A 13578-nucleotide genomic window follows, 5' to 3' on the forward strand; every position below is an offset into this window, starting at 1 on the left:
GCATTTGTCTTTCATTTGTTTCAAAAATCTTTGCTTTATTGTGTTTGACTTTCATTTGATTCAAAAATCTTTGTTTGAATGTGTTTGACTCTCGGTTGATTCAACTGGCTTTGTTGAAAGTATTTGAGTTTAATTTGATTAAAAAAGCTTTGTTTGTATGTGTTTGACTATCATTTGATTCAATTAGCTTTATTGAATGCATTTGACATTCATTTGATTCAAAAACCTTTCTTAGAATGTTTTCATCTTTCATTTGATTCAATTAGCTTTGTTTGAAAGTTTTTTACTTTCATTTTATTCACTTAGCGTTTTTTTAATTCATTTTACTTTTATTTGATTAAAAAAGCTTTGTTTGAATGTTTTTTACTTCAATTTGATTTAAATGGCTTTGTTTGAATGTGTTTGACTTTATTTGATTTAAAAAGCTTCGTTTGAATTTGTTTGACTTTGAATTGATTAAATAGTTTTGTTGAATGCATTTGACTTTAAATTGATTCAAAAAGATTTGTTTGAATGTGTTTGACTTTATTTGATTAAAAAATCTTTGTTTGAATGTGTTTGACTTTCATTTGATTCCATTAGCTTTGTATAATGCATTTAACTTTCTTTTGATTTAAAAAGCTTTGTTTGGATGTGTTTGACTTTTATCAGATACAAAAATCTTTGTTTGAATGTGTTTGACTTTTATTTGGTTTAATTTGCTTTATTGAATGCATTTGACTTTCATTTGATTCCAAAATCATTGACTTTCATTTGATTCAAAAAGCTTTGTTTGAATATGTTTGACCTACATTTTTTTAAAAAGCCTTGTTTGAATGTGTTTGACTTTCATTTTATTCAATTAGCTTCCTAGAATGCTTGTGACTTTCATTTGATTAAAAAATCTTTGTTTGAATGTGTTTGACTTTAATTTGATTCAACTGGCTTTGTTTAATTTTTTTGACTTTAATTTGATTAAAAAAGTTTTGTTTCTATGTGTTTAACTATCATTTGATCCAATTAGCTTTGTTGAATGCATTTGACATTCAGTTGATTCAAAAACTTTTCTTAGAGTGTGTTCAACTTTCATTTGATTCAATTAGCTTTGTTTGAAAGTTTTTTACTTTCATTTTATTTAATTAGCATTTTTTAATTCATTTTACTTTTATATGATTAAAAAAGCTTTGTTTGAATGTGTTTGACTTTAACTTGATTTAAAAGGCTTTGTTTGAATGTGTTTGACTTTATTTGTTTCAAAAAGAATTTTTTTGAATTTGTTTGACTTTCATTTGATTAAATTAGTTTTGTTGAATGCATTTGACTTTAATTTGATTCAAAAAGCTTTGTTTGAATGTGTTTGACTTTATTTGATTAAAGAGCTGTTTGAATGTGTTTGACTTTCATTTAACTCAATTAGCTTTGTATAATGCATTTCGCTTTCATTTGATTCAAAAAACTTTGTTTGAACGTTTTTGAGTTTCATTTGATTTAATTAGCTTTGTTGAATGCATTTGACTTTCATGTGATTCAAAAAACTTTGTTAGAATGTGTTTAACTTTCATTTGATTCAATTAGCTTTATTTGAATATGTTTGACATTCATTTGATTTAATTAGCATTTTGGAATGCATTTGACTTTTATTAGATTGAAAAAGTTTTATTTGAATGTGTTTGTTTTTCATTTGTTTTAAAAAGCTTTGTTCGAATGTGTACGACTTTCATTTTATTCAATTAGATTTGTTTAATACATTTGAATTTCATTTGATTCAAAAAGCTTTGTTTAAATGTGTTTGACTTTCATTTGATTCAATTGTCTTTGTTTAATGTTGTTGACTTTCATTTGATTCAAAAAGCTTTTTTTGAATATGTTTGACTTTCATCTGATTCAAAATGTTTTGATTGAATGAGTTTGACTTTCATTTCATTTAAAAAGCTTTGTTTGAATGTGTTTGACTATTTGTTTAAAAAAGATTTGGTTTAATGCGTTTGACTTTCATTTAATTCAATTAGCTTTGTATAATGCATTTCACTTTCATTTGATTCAAAAAGCTTAATTTGAATGTGTTTTACTTTTATTTGATTCAATTAGCTTTCTAGAATGCATTTGTCTTTCATTTGTTTCAAAAATCTTTGCTTTATTGTGTTTGACTTTCATTTGATTCAAAAATCTTTGTTTGAATGTGTTTGACTCTCGGTTGATTCAATTAGCTTTGTAGAGAGGATTTTGACTTTCATTTCATTCAAAATGCTTTGTTAGAATGTGTTTGACTTTTATTTGATTTAAAAATCTTTGTTTGAATGTAATTGACTTGTATCTGATGCAAAATGCTTTGTTTGAATGTCTTTGACTTTAATTCGATTTAATTAGCTTTGCTAAATACATTTGACTTTCTTTTGATTTAAAAAGCTTTGTTTGAATGTGTTTGACTTTTATTTGATTCTTTTTTTTTGGTAAGTAAGTGAATGTATTACTATCAAAAACTATACAAATACAAGCCTGAAAGACAGGCAGTCGCACACTACACAAGACCTTAAAAGGCCACATAACCTCCAACTTCCTATCCCCTGAATTGGCACAGTCTAGGAATGGTTCAACTCAGGAGAAAGGAAGAAACCTAACAGAAGTACGCTACAACCTTCTAGGAAGGATACAGAGAATAGCTGACAAGACCAAACACTCTCCGAAAACCAAACTCCCACACAAAAAACCAGTCAGACCAAACACTAAGAAACAGAACAACTAAAGCAAAAAAAAACAAAATAAACTACAACCCCTAAAAAGGAATACATCTATATAATCCATAAACCCATTTGCATTGCTGCCTGCTCCATTTGCTGCTAATGAGTTTCCTGATTATATCCATACTCACCCTGCATATAACTTTACAGAGCTTGTCTGGGTGAATCAACCCTTTCTGCCAGAAAGAATTATCTATGGTAAACCAAATATGATACACAACTATTGACAGAATGGCCAAAACAATTTTCTTCTGCACAGCAACCTTCACCTGCCTGTTCCAGTCTTTCCAAACTGCATCAATGCTAAAACCCTAAACTACAATCTATAAACACAAAGCCACATTCAGCAGGCACTCTTTACTGTACCTACATTCAAAGAACAAATGTAGTATGTTCTCAACCTCATCATCACAAAGTATACACCTGTCTTCCTCACAGGCACCATACTTGACAAGTGCTTCCCTTGTCCTAAGCCTATCATGCATAGCAAGCCAAATAATAAAGGAATGCTTTTGGATATTGAATTTGTTCCAGACCCATTTATACCAGTCTACCCTTGGATCATCCCCCTACAACCAATTGTAGCAAGTAGATATTTTATAAGGCTTCCCCAACCATCTATACTGCTCAAAAACCTCCCTTAGCTGATCCTTGATAGCACATTTTACTCCAAGCCCATCCTGCGGATCTCTTACGGCTAGAAGACCACCAATTCTGACTTTTGATGTACACAGCATGAACCCATTTCACCCAAAGAGAGTCTTCCTTTTTAGCAATCTTCTAAATATACTTACCCAAAGCAGCTTTATTCCACTTTCCACAATCTCTCAGATCCAAACCCCCAGCATTCTTAGCTTTACAAATCGAATCCCAGGCAAAGGGAGGGCTATTGGACAGAACATCATCCCTACATTAAACAAAAGCCCTACAAAGCTGGTTAATTCTTAGGATAACCGACTTGGGCAGGAGCACACATTGAGCCCAGTAAGTATGCAAGCTCATCAGTATAGAATTTACTAGCACCACCCTTACAGCATAAGACAAATTCCTGCTAGACCAACAAGTAATTCTAGCAAGCATTTTATCAATAATAGCATCAAAATCAGACACCCTCAAATACTTAGCATTCAGAGGGATGCCAAGATACTTAAAGGGAGTCTCTCCAAAATAAAGCCTGAATCCTTCATAATCTCATGCTGCACCTCAGGCTGCACACTTCAAAAGTAAATAGCTGATTTCTCAGCATTAGCATGCAAACCAGAACAGCCCTCAAAGGCTTTGAGTGCCCTAATCAGAAGTGAAACAGATTGCTTATCACCATAGGAGAATAACATCAAATCATCAGCAAAAACCAAATGATTTAGACCTAAGCTCTTGCATCTCTGATGAAATTTGAAACCCCTCTCTGCTCCCATCTTTTTCAGCAGTCTGGACAAATACTGCATCACTATCACAAAGATCAGGGGAGACATAGGGTCTTCCTGTCTGATCCCTCTCTTTCCTTTGAAAAAACAATTTAAACCTCCATTTATCATAAGTGAAAAAGAAGGGGATGAGACACAATTCATGACCCAAGATACAAACCTTACTGGGAAACTTAGAGCCTACAACATATCATGAATAAAAGACCAGTGCACAGAGTCATAAGCTTTCCTAAGATCCACCTTTATAGTGCATCTAGGAGATCTTCTCTTATTGTTGTACTCCTTCAACATGTCCTGGCATACTAGAATGTTATCCAGGATAGACCTTCCAGTAATAAAGGCACTTTGATTATCACTCATCAACCTAGGCAGCACCTCCTTGAACCTTTCACAAAGCATCTTAGAAATTCTCTTGTAAAGAACATTGCAGCAAGCAATGGGCCTAAACTGAGTCACTTTTACAACATTCTCCACTTTAGGCAATAAAGTCAGAGTAGTTGCATTTACCTGTTTTAGTAGCTTCCCATGTTCAAAGAACCCTAGAATAGCTTTGCACACATTAGTCTTCACAGTTTCCCAAGAACTCTAAAAAAATTTATTGGAAAAACCATCAGGTTTAGGTGCTTTATCCTCCTCTATACTCCATACAGCTCTCTTTACATCCCCCTCAGTAAACCCCTACATAATCTACCCTGCTACTCAGCATTCAAAACAGTCCCAGCATCAATCACAGCTTGATGAACATGCCTAGTAGGAATCATTCCAGTACCTAGCAAGTCCTTATAGAAATCAATGAAAGCATCTACAATTCCACCAGGCTCTAAAATGACCTTTCCAATATCTTTTTGAATACTATAAATACTATTCTGCACCCTTCTCTTCCTAATACAAGCATGGAAATAAGCAGAATTGAAATCACCTTCTTTCATCCAGTGCAGCTTGGCTTTTTATTTTAGAAATTGTAGTTTAGTAGTATGTGCAGTCAAATACCTGTCCCTAGCTTCACTTTCCTACTAAACTAATTCCAAATTCTGAGGATCTGCATTAAGTTTTCACTGTATATCAGCCAACTAAGCAGCAGCAACAGTATCTTCACTCTCAATAGAGGAAAAACTAGTCAAGTTCAAAAGCTTGAGAGCTTTCTTCACCATCTGCAATCTTTTTACAACAATGAACATATTAGTCCCTTGTACTTCACCATTCCAGACCTCTCTAACAGCTTCCTAGTATCCTGGAGCATTAGTCCACATATTAAAAAACCTAAAAGGTTTCTTAACATTACCAACATCCCCAAATAACCTTATAATGCAAGGACAATGATCCATCAACCCTTCAATCAACAAAATCAGCTCTAATATCCTTACATTCCTCCAGCCAGACCTCATTTACCAACACTCTATCAATCTTAGTACACACCCTCCCATCCCCATCCTGCTTATTACTCCAAGTGTAAAATAAACCCCTAGTTTTAAAATCAACAAGCATATTTTGTCTCACACATTGCCTAAAATTTTCAACCTCGGCAAGAGTGACTGGAAAGCCAATTCTATCCCCACTATTCAGCACATTATTAAAGTCACCCCCTAGGATCCAAGGACCCTGAGTCCATCTATGAATCTCACCAATTTGCTACCAAAGGATCTCTCTCCCATCACCAACATTCACTGCATACACCATTGTACACCAGAAAACAAACCCAGAAGCCTTGTGAGTAACTTTCATATGAATCAACTGTATTTCCATCCTTATAATCTCAACCTGAAACACATCAGGTAGCCATACAACCCATATTCTCCCTCTTGAATGCTTACTATAGTTAGCAGTCACAAACCAATTACCTCCAAAACCAGTGAAGACTTTACCAAAATTGGCAGCCCTCACTTTAGTCTCTAGGAGTCTAAACAAACCAATGTTTTGATTCTTTATGAACCAAATAACATCACATATTTTATGTAGTTTGTTAAGACCCCTGACATTCCAAAATCCCCAATTATCCATAGAGAGTGTAAAATCACTCTCCCCCCTCCCATCCTCCAAACAAAACTCTCCCATCGACTGTCCTGCTACCTGTCCCCAGCACAAAATCACTTCCACATACCAAATCATTGACTAGAGCCTCATCATTACCCAAGTCTAACATATTCCTATCCACCCTGATGCCCTGAGCCTGTCCAGGCTGCTTATTTTTCTGTTGAGCCTTTGGCCTCCACTCTTTACTTGGAGCCACTTTGTCCTGGTGGTGCTTTTGTTGTTATTGCTTAGGTGCAGGAGCCATCTTCTTCACTCTATGATTAGGACATTCAACATCACTATGCCCCATACTTCTGCAGACATTACAAGTGACTGGTCTCCTCTCATAGATCACCTTCTGCCTTATATCCACTCCACACTTATCTTGGAACTCAATCTCATCAGGGAGCTCACCATTTACTGTCATCTTCATCATTATCCTAGCATACTCCAGCATTTCTTTTGTAGCAGTATGCCTATCAGTTTTAATTGGTTCCCCAATTAACCCAGCTATCTTCATCAGAGATGTTTGACCCCAAAACTTCATATCTAAGTCTAGCAATCTGACCTAGGTAGGCACCTCAAACACCTACTCATTCTTCAGATGCAGACTAGGTTCCCACCGTGTCATCATTACAGGTCTGCCATCAAACAACACACGACCATCATTCATCACTTTCTCCCTACCTTCAATAACCCTGAACATGACTAGGAATACTCCATTGTTCATAACAGAAACCCTATCAATCCCAAATTTCCCCCATGTTCGTGAACAAAATCATTCATCACAGAAATTGACGTTTTACCACATAAAACATAACAAACAATTGCAGACAGATTAATTTCAGGCTTCACATCTTCTTCAGTTAGTTTCAACTTCACCCTCCCATTACTACCCATAGAATTTGCTAGATTAGGATCTTGACCTACCCTTCCAGACAGATTAAGGCCCTCATCAATCGTATTCTTGAATATACTACAGTAGCTAATACTACCTGATTCATTAAGAATAGCAGAAACAGGGGGTTCATAATCTAGGTTTCGATTTTGGGGGTTCAAACAATTAGCCTCCAAATTCTCATTTAAAGTAGGCCTACTACCACTAGACCCATTAATGATCAATAATGGCGTTGGATTGATAGACCCAGTACTAATTTCAAAATCACGATTAGCAACTATTCCATTGAAAACTGCAGAATTAGGCGTTCGAATTACCTGAAGCCATTGATAAAATTCCTCTCTATGCAGGGCCTTCTCCTCCTCCGTCACCATTCTCACTGGAATTTCCTCAATCACCACTCCATCAAGCTAGCTCTCCACCAAGACATAATCCATGGCCATGCTCTGTTTTTGCTCTTCGATGTTCCTCGTTCTTGGCTTAGTTTTGTTCTTTTTCTTTGACTAAGAGCCCGAGGAATTCTTCTCCTTCCCTTTCCTTTTCGTAGCCATGAAAATTAAACTGAAAAAGTACGATGAAAATGGCGGGTTTATTGAACTTTCTCTCTCTAACTTTCTCTCTTTAACTTTCTACTTTCATTTGATTCAATTAGCTTCGTTGAATGCATTTGACTTTCATTTGATTCATAAAGCTTTGTTTGAATGGGTTTGACTTTGATTTAGATTAATTAGCTTTGTTGAATGAACTTCACTTTCATTTGATTCAAAAACCTTTGTTTGAAATGTTTGACTTTCATTTGATTCAATTAACTATTTTTAATGCATTTAACTTTCATTTGGGTCTAAAAGCTTTGTTTGAATGTGTTTGATTTTCATTTGATTCAGTTAGCTATGTTTGAATGTGTTTGAATTTCAATTGATTCAATTAGCGTTTTTGAATTCATTTGATTTTTGTTTGAATCAAAAAGCTTTGTTTGAATGTGTTTGACTTTCATTTAATTCAAAATTCTTTGTTTAAATGAGTTTGACTTTCATTTGATTTAAAAAGCATTGTTTGAATGTGTTTGACATTCATTTTATTCAATAAGCTTTGTAGAATGCATTTGTCTTTCATTTGATTCAAAAAGCTTTGTTCGAATGAGTTTGACCTTCATTTGATTTAAAACGCTTTGTTTGAATGTGTTTGACTTTCATATGATTCAATTGGCTTTATGGAATGTATTTGACTTTCATATGATTCAAAAGGCTTTGTTAGAATGTGTTTGACTTTCATTTGATTCAAAAAGCTTTGTTTGAATGTGATTGACTTGTATCTGATACAAAATGCTTTGTTTAAATGTGTTTGACTTTAATTTGATTTAATTAGCTTTGTTTAATACATTTGACTTTCATTTGATTAAAAAAGCTTTGTTTGAATATGTTTAACTTTCATTTGATTCAATTAGCTTTGTTGAATGCATTTGACTTTCATTTGATTTATAAAGCTTTCTTTAAATGGGTTTGACTTTCATTTGATTTAATTACCTTTGTTAAATGAATTTTACTTTCATTTGATTCAAAAACCTTTGTTTGAATGTGTTTGACTTTCATTTGATTCAACTAGCTTTGTTGAAGGCATTTGACTTTCATTTGATTATAAAAGCTTTGTTTGAATGTGTTTCACTTTCGTTTGATTCAGTTATCTTTGTTTGAATGTGTTTGACTTTCAATTGATGCATTTAGCATTTTTAAATTCATTTGACTTTTATTTGATTCAAAAAGCTTTGTTTGAATGTGTTTGACTTTTATCTAATACAAAAAACTTTGTTTGAATGTGTTAGATTTCATTTAGCTTTATTGAATGTATTTGATTTTCATTTGATTCAAAAATCTTTGACTTTCATTTAATTTAATAAGCTTTTTAGAATGCATTTGAATTTCATTTGATTAAGAGTTCTCTGTTTGAATGTGTTTGACTTTCATTTGATTTAACTTGCTTTGTTGAATGTATTTGACTTTAATTTGATTCAAAAACCTTTGTCTGTATGTGTTTGACATTAATTTGATTCAATCAGCTTTGTTGAATGCATTTGACATTCATTAGATTCAAAAACCTTTCTTAGAATGTTTTTGACTTTCATTTTATTCCATTTGTTTAGTTAGAAAGTTTTTGACTTTCAATTTATTCAAAAAGCGTTTTTTAATTCAATTTACTTTTATTTGATTCCAAAACCTTTGTTTCAATGTGTTTGACTTTAATTTGATTAAAAAGGGTTTTGTTGAATGTGTTTGAATTTATTTAATTAAAAAAGCTTTGTTTGAATGTGTTGTTGACTGCATTTGACTTTAACATGATTCAAAAAGCTTCGTTTGAATGTGTTTGACTTTATTTGATTCAAAAAGCGTTGTTTGAATGTGTTTGACTTTCATTTGATTGAATGAGCTTTGTAGAATACATTTAACTTTCATTTGAAATAAAAATCTTAGTTATACTGTGTTTGACTTTCATTTGATTCAATTAACTTTATTTGAATGTGTTTTATATTCATTTGATTCAATTAGCGTTTTTGAATGCATTTGACTTTTATTTTATTAAAAAAGATTTGGTTTAAAAGTGTTTGACTCTCATTTGTTTCAAAAAGCTTTGTTTGAATGTGCTTAAGTTCATTTTATTCTATTAGCTTCGTACAATACATTTGAATTTTATTTGATTCAAAAAGCTTTGTAAATGTGTTTTACTTTTGTTTGATTCAATTAGCTTTATTTGAATGTGTTTAACTTTCATTTGATTCAAAATGATTTGTTTGAATGTGTTAGACTTTCATTTAATTCAAAAAGCTTTGTTTGAATAAGTTTAACTTTCATTTGATTTATAAAGCTTTGTTTGAATATGTTAGACTTTCATTTGATTCAATTAGCATTGTAGAATGCATTTGACATTCATTTGATTCAAATAGCTTTGTTTAAATGTGTTTAACTTTCATTTTATAGCCTTGTAGAATAAATTTTACTTTCGTTTGATTTAACAAGCTTTATTTGAATGTGTTTGACTTTCAGTAGATTTGATTAGCTTTGTTAAATGCATTTGACTTTCATTTGATTCAAAAGGCTATGTTTGAATGTGTTTGAATTTCATTTGATTTAAAAACCTTTGATAGAATGTGTTTAATTTTTATTTGATTCAAAAAGCGTTGTTTGAATGTGTTTGCCTTTCCTATTGTTCAATTAGCTTTGTTGAATGCATTTTGACTTTTATTGGATTCAAAAAGCTTTGTTTGAATGTGTTTGACTTTCATTTGATTCAATTAGCTTTGTTGAATACATTTGACTTTCATTTAATTGAAAAAGTCTTGTTAAAATGTGTTTGATTTTCATTTCATTTAAATAGCTTTGTTTTAACGTGTTTGACTTTGATTTGATTCAATTAGTATTTTTGAATGCATTTGACTTTTATTTGATTCAAAAAGCTTTGTTTAAATGTGTTTGACTTTCGTTTGATTTAATTAGTTTTGTTTGAATGTGTTTGACTTTCTTCTGATTCAATTAGCTTTGTTGAATACATTTGATTTTCATTTGATTCAAAAAGCTTTGATTGACTAGGTTTAACATTATTTGATTTGAAAAGCTTTCTTTGAATTTTTTTGACTTTCATTTGATTCAATTAGCTTTGTCCAATGCATTTGACTTTCATTTGATTCAAAAAGCTTTGTTGGAATGTGATTAACTTTCATTTGATTGACTTATCTTTGTTGAATGCATTTGACTTTCATTTGATTAAAAATGCTTTGTTTGAATTTGTTTTACTTTCATTTGATTGACTTATCTTTGTTGAATTCATTTGACTTTCATTTAATTAAAAATACTTTGTTTGAATGTTTTTGACTTTCATTTGATTTAATTATATTTGTTGAATGCATTTGACTTTCACTTGATTAAAAATACTTTTTTTGAATGTGTTTGTCATTAATTTGATTCAATTAGCTTTGTTGAATGCATTTGACTTTCATTAGATTCAAAAAGTTTTGTTTGAATGGATTTGACTTCCATTTAATTTAATTAGCTTTGTTGAATTAATTTGACTTTCATTTGATTCAAAAACCTTTGTTTGAATATCGTTGACTTTCATTTGATTCAATTAACTTTGTTGAATGCATTTGACTTTCATTTGGTTCTAAAAGCTTTGTTTGAATGTGTTTAACTTTCATTTGATTCAGTTAGCTATGTTTGAATGTGTTTGACTTAAAATTGATTCAATTAGCTGTTTTGAATTCATTTGACTTTTATTTGATTCAAAAAGCTTTATTTGAATGTGTTTCACTTTCATTTGTTTTGAAATGCTTTGTTTGAATGAGTTTGACTTCTATTTGATTTAAAAAGGTTTGTTTGAATATGTTTAACTTTCATTTGATTCAATTAGCTTTGTAGAATGCATTTGTCTTTCATTGTTTCAAAAAGGTTTGTTTGAATGAGTTCGACTTTCATTTGATTCAAAAAGCTTTGTTTGAATGGATTTAACTTTCATTTAATTTAATTAGCTTTGTTTGAATGAGTTCGACTTTCATTTGATTAAAAAAGCTTTGTTTGAATATGTTTAACTTTCATTTGATTCAATTATCTTTGTTGAATGCATTTGACTTTCATTTGATTCAAAAAGCTTTGTTTGAATGGGTTTGACTTTCATTTAACTTAATTACCTCTGTTGAATAAATTTTACTTTCATATGATTCAAAAATCTTTGTTTAAATTCGTTTGCCTTTCACTTGATTCAACTAGCTTTGTTAAAGGTATTTGACTTTCATTTGATTAGAAAAGCTTTTTTTGAATGTGTTTGACTTTCATTTGACTCAGGTCATGTAGCTTTGTTTGAATGTGTTTGATTTTTATTTGATGCATTTAGCAGTATTGAATTCATTTGACTTTTATTTGATTCAAAAACCTTTTTTTGAATGTGTTTGACTTTTATTTAATACAAAAAGATTTGTTTAAATGTGTTAGACTTCATTTAGCTTTATTGAATGCAATTAACTTTCATTTGATTTAAAAATCTTTGACATTCATTTGATTTAAAAAGCTTCATTTGGATGTGTTTGACTCTCATTTTTTTCAAAAAGCCTTGTTTGAATGTGTTTGACTCTCATTTTATTCAATTAGCTTCGTAGAATGCATTTCATTTTCATTTGATCAAGAGATCTTTGTTTGAATGTGTTTGACATTCATTTGACTTAACTAGCTTTGTTGAATGTATTTGACATTAATTTGATTCAAAAACCTTTGTTTGTGTGTGTTTGACAATAATTTGATTCAATTAACTTTGTTGAATGCATTTGACATTCATTAGATTCAAAAGCCTTTCTTAGAATGTGTTTGACTTTCATTTTATTCCATTTGCTTTGTTTGAAAGTTTTTGACTTTCATTTTATTCAATAAGCATTTTTTAATTCAATTTACTTTTATTTGATTCCCTAAGCTTTGTTTGAATGTGTTTGACCTTAATTTGATTAAAAAGGCTTTGGTTGAATGTGTTTAACTTTATTTGATTCAAAAAGCTCTGTTTCAATGTGTTAAACTTTCATTTCATTAAATTAGCTTTGTATAATACATTTAACTTTCATTTAATTTAAAAAGCTTAGTTAGAATGTGTTTGACTTTCATTTGATTCAATTAACTTTATTTGAATGTGTTTTATATTCATTTGATCAATTAGCGTTTTTGAATGCATTTGATTTTTATTTGATTCAAAAAGCTTTGTTTAAAAGTGTTTGACTCCCATTTGTTTCGAAAAGCTTTGTTCGAATGTGTTTCACTTTCATTTTATTCCATTAGCCTCGTAAAATGCATTTGAATTTCATTTGGTTCAAAAAGTTTTGTTAAAATGTGTTTCACTTTCATTTGATTCAATTGTTTCTTTTGAATGCTGTTGTTTTCCATTTGATTCTAAAAGCTTTATTTGAATGCGTTTGACTTTCATTTGATTCAAAATGATTTGTTTGAATGTGTTTGACTTTCATTTAATTTAAAAAGCTTTGTTTGAATGAGTTTAACTTTCATTTGACTTAAAAAGCTTTCTTAGAATATGTTAGACTTTCATTTGATTCAATTTGCTTTGTAGAGTGCATTTGCCATTCATTTGATTCAAATAGCTTTGTTTGAATGTGTTTAAATATCATTTTATTCAACGAGCTTCGTAGAATAAATTTGACTTTCATTTAATTTAACAAGCTTTGTTTGAATGTGTTTGACTTTCAGTTGATTTAGTTAGCTTGGTTAAATGCATTTGACTTTCATTTTATTCAAAAGGCTATGTTTGAATGTGTTTGACATTCATTTGATTTAAAAAGCTTTGATAGAATGTGTTTGACTTTTTTTTGTTTCAAAAAGTGTTGTTTGAATGTGTTTGACTTTCCTATTATTCAATTAGCTTTGTTAAATGCATTTTGACTTTTATTTGATTCGAAAAGCCTTGTTTGAATGTGTTTGACTTTCAATTGATTCAATTAGGTTTGTTGAATGCATTTGACTTTCATTTGATTGAAAAAGTCTTGTTAGAATGT

This window comes from Chenopodium album, chromosome 12 (assembly GCF_948465745.1).
Source record: "Chenopodium album chromosome 12, dcCheAlbu1.1, whole genome shotgun sequence".
NCBI classification, from domain to species: domain Eukaryota; kingdom Viridiplantae; phylum Streptophyta; class Magnoliopsida; order Caryophyllales; family Amaranthaceae; genus Chenopodium; species Chenopodium album.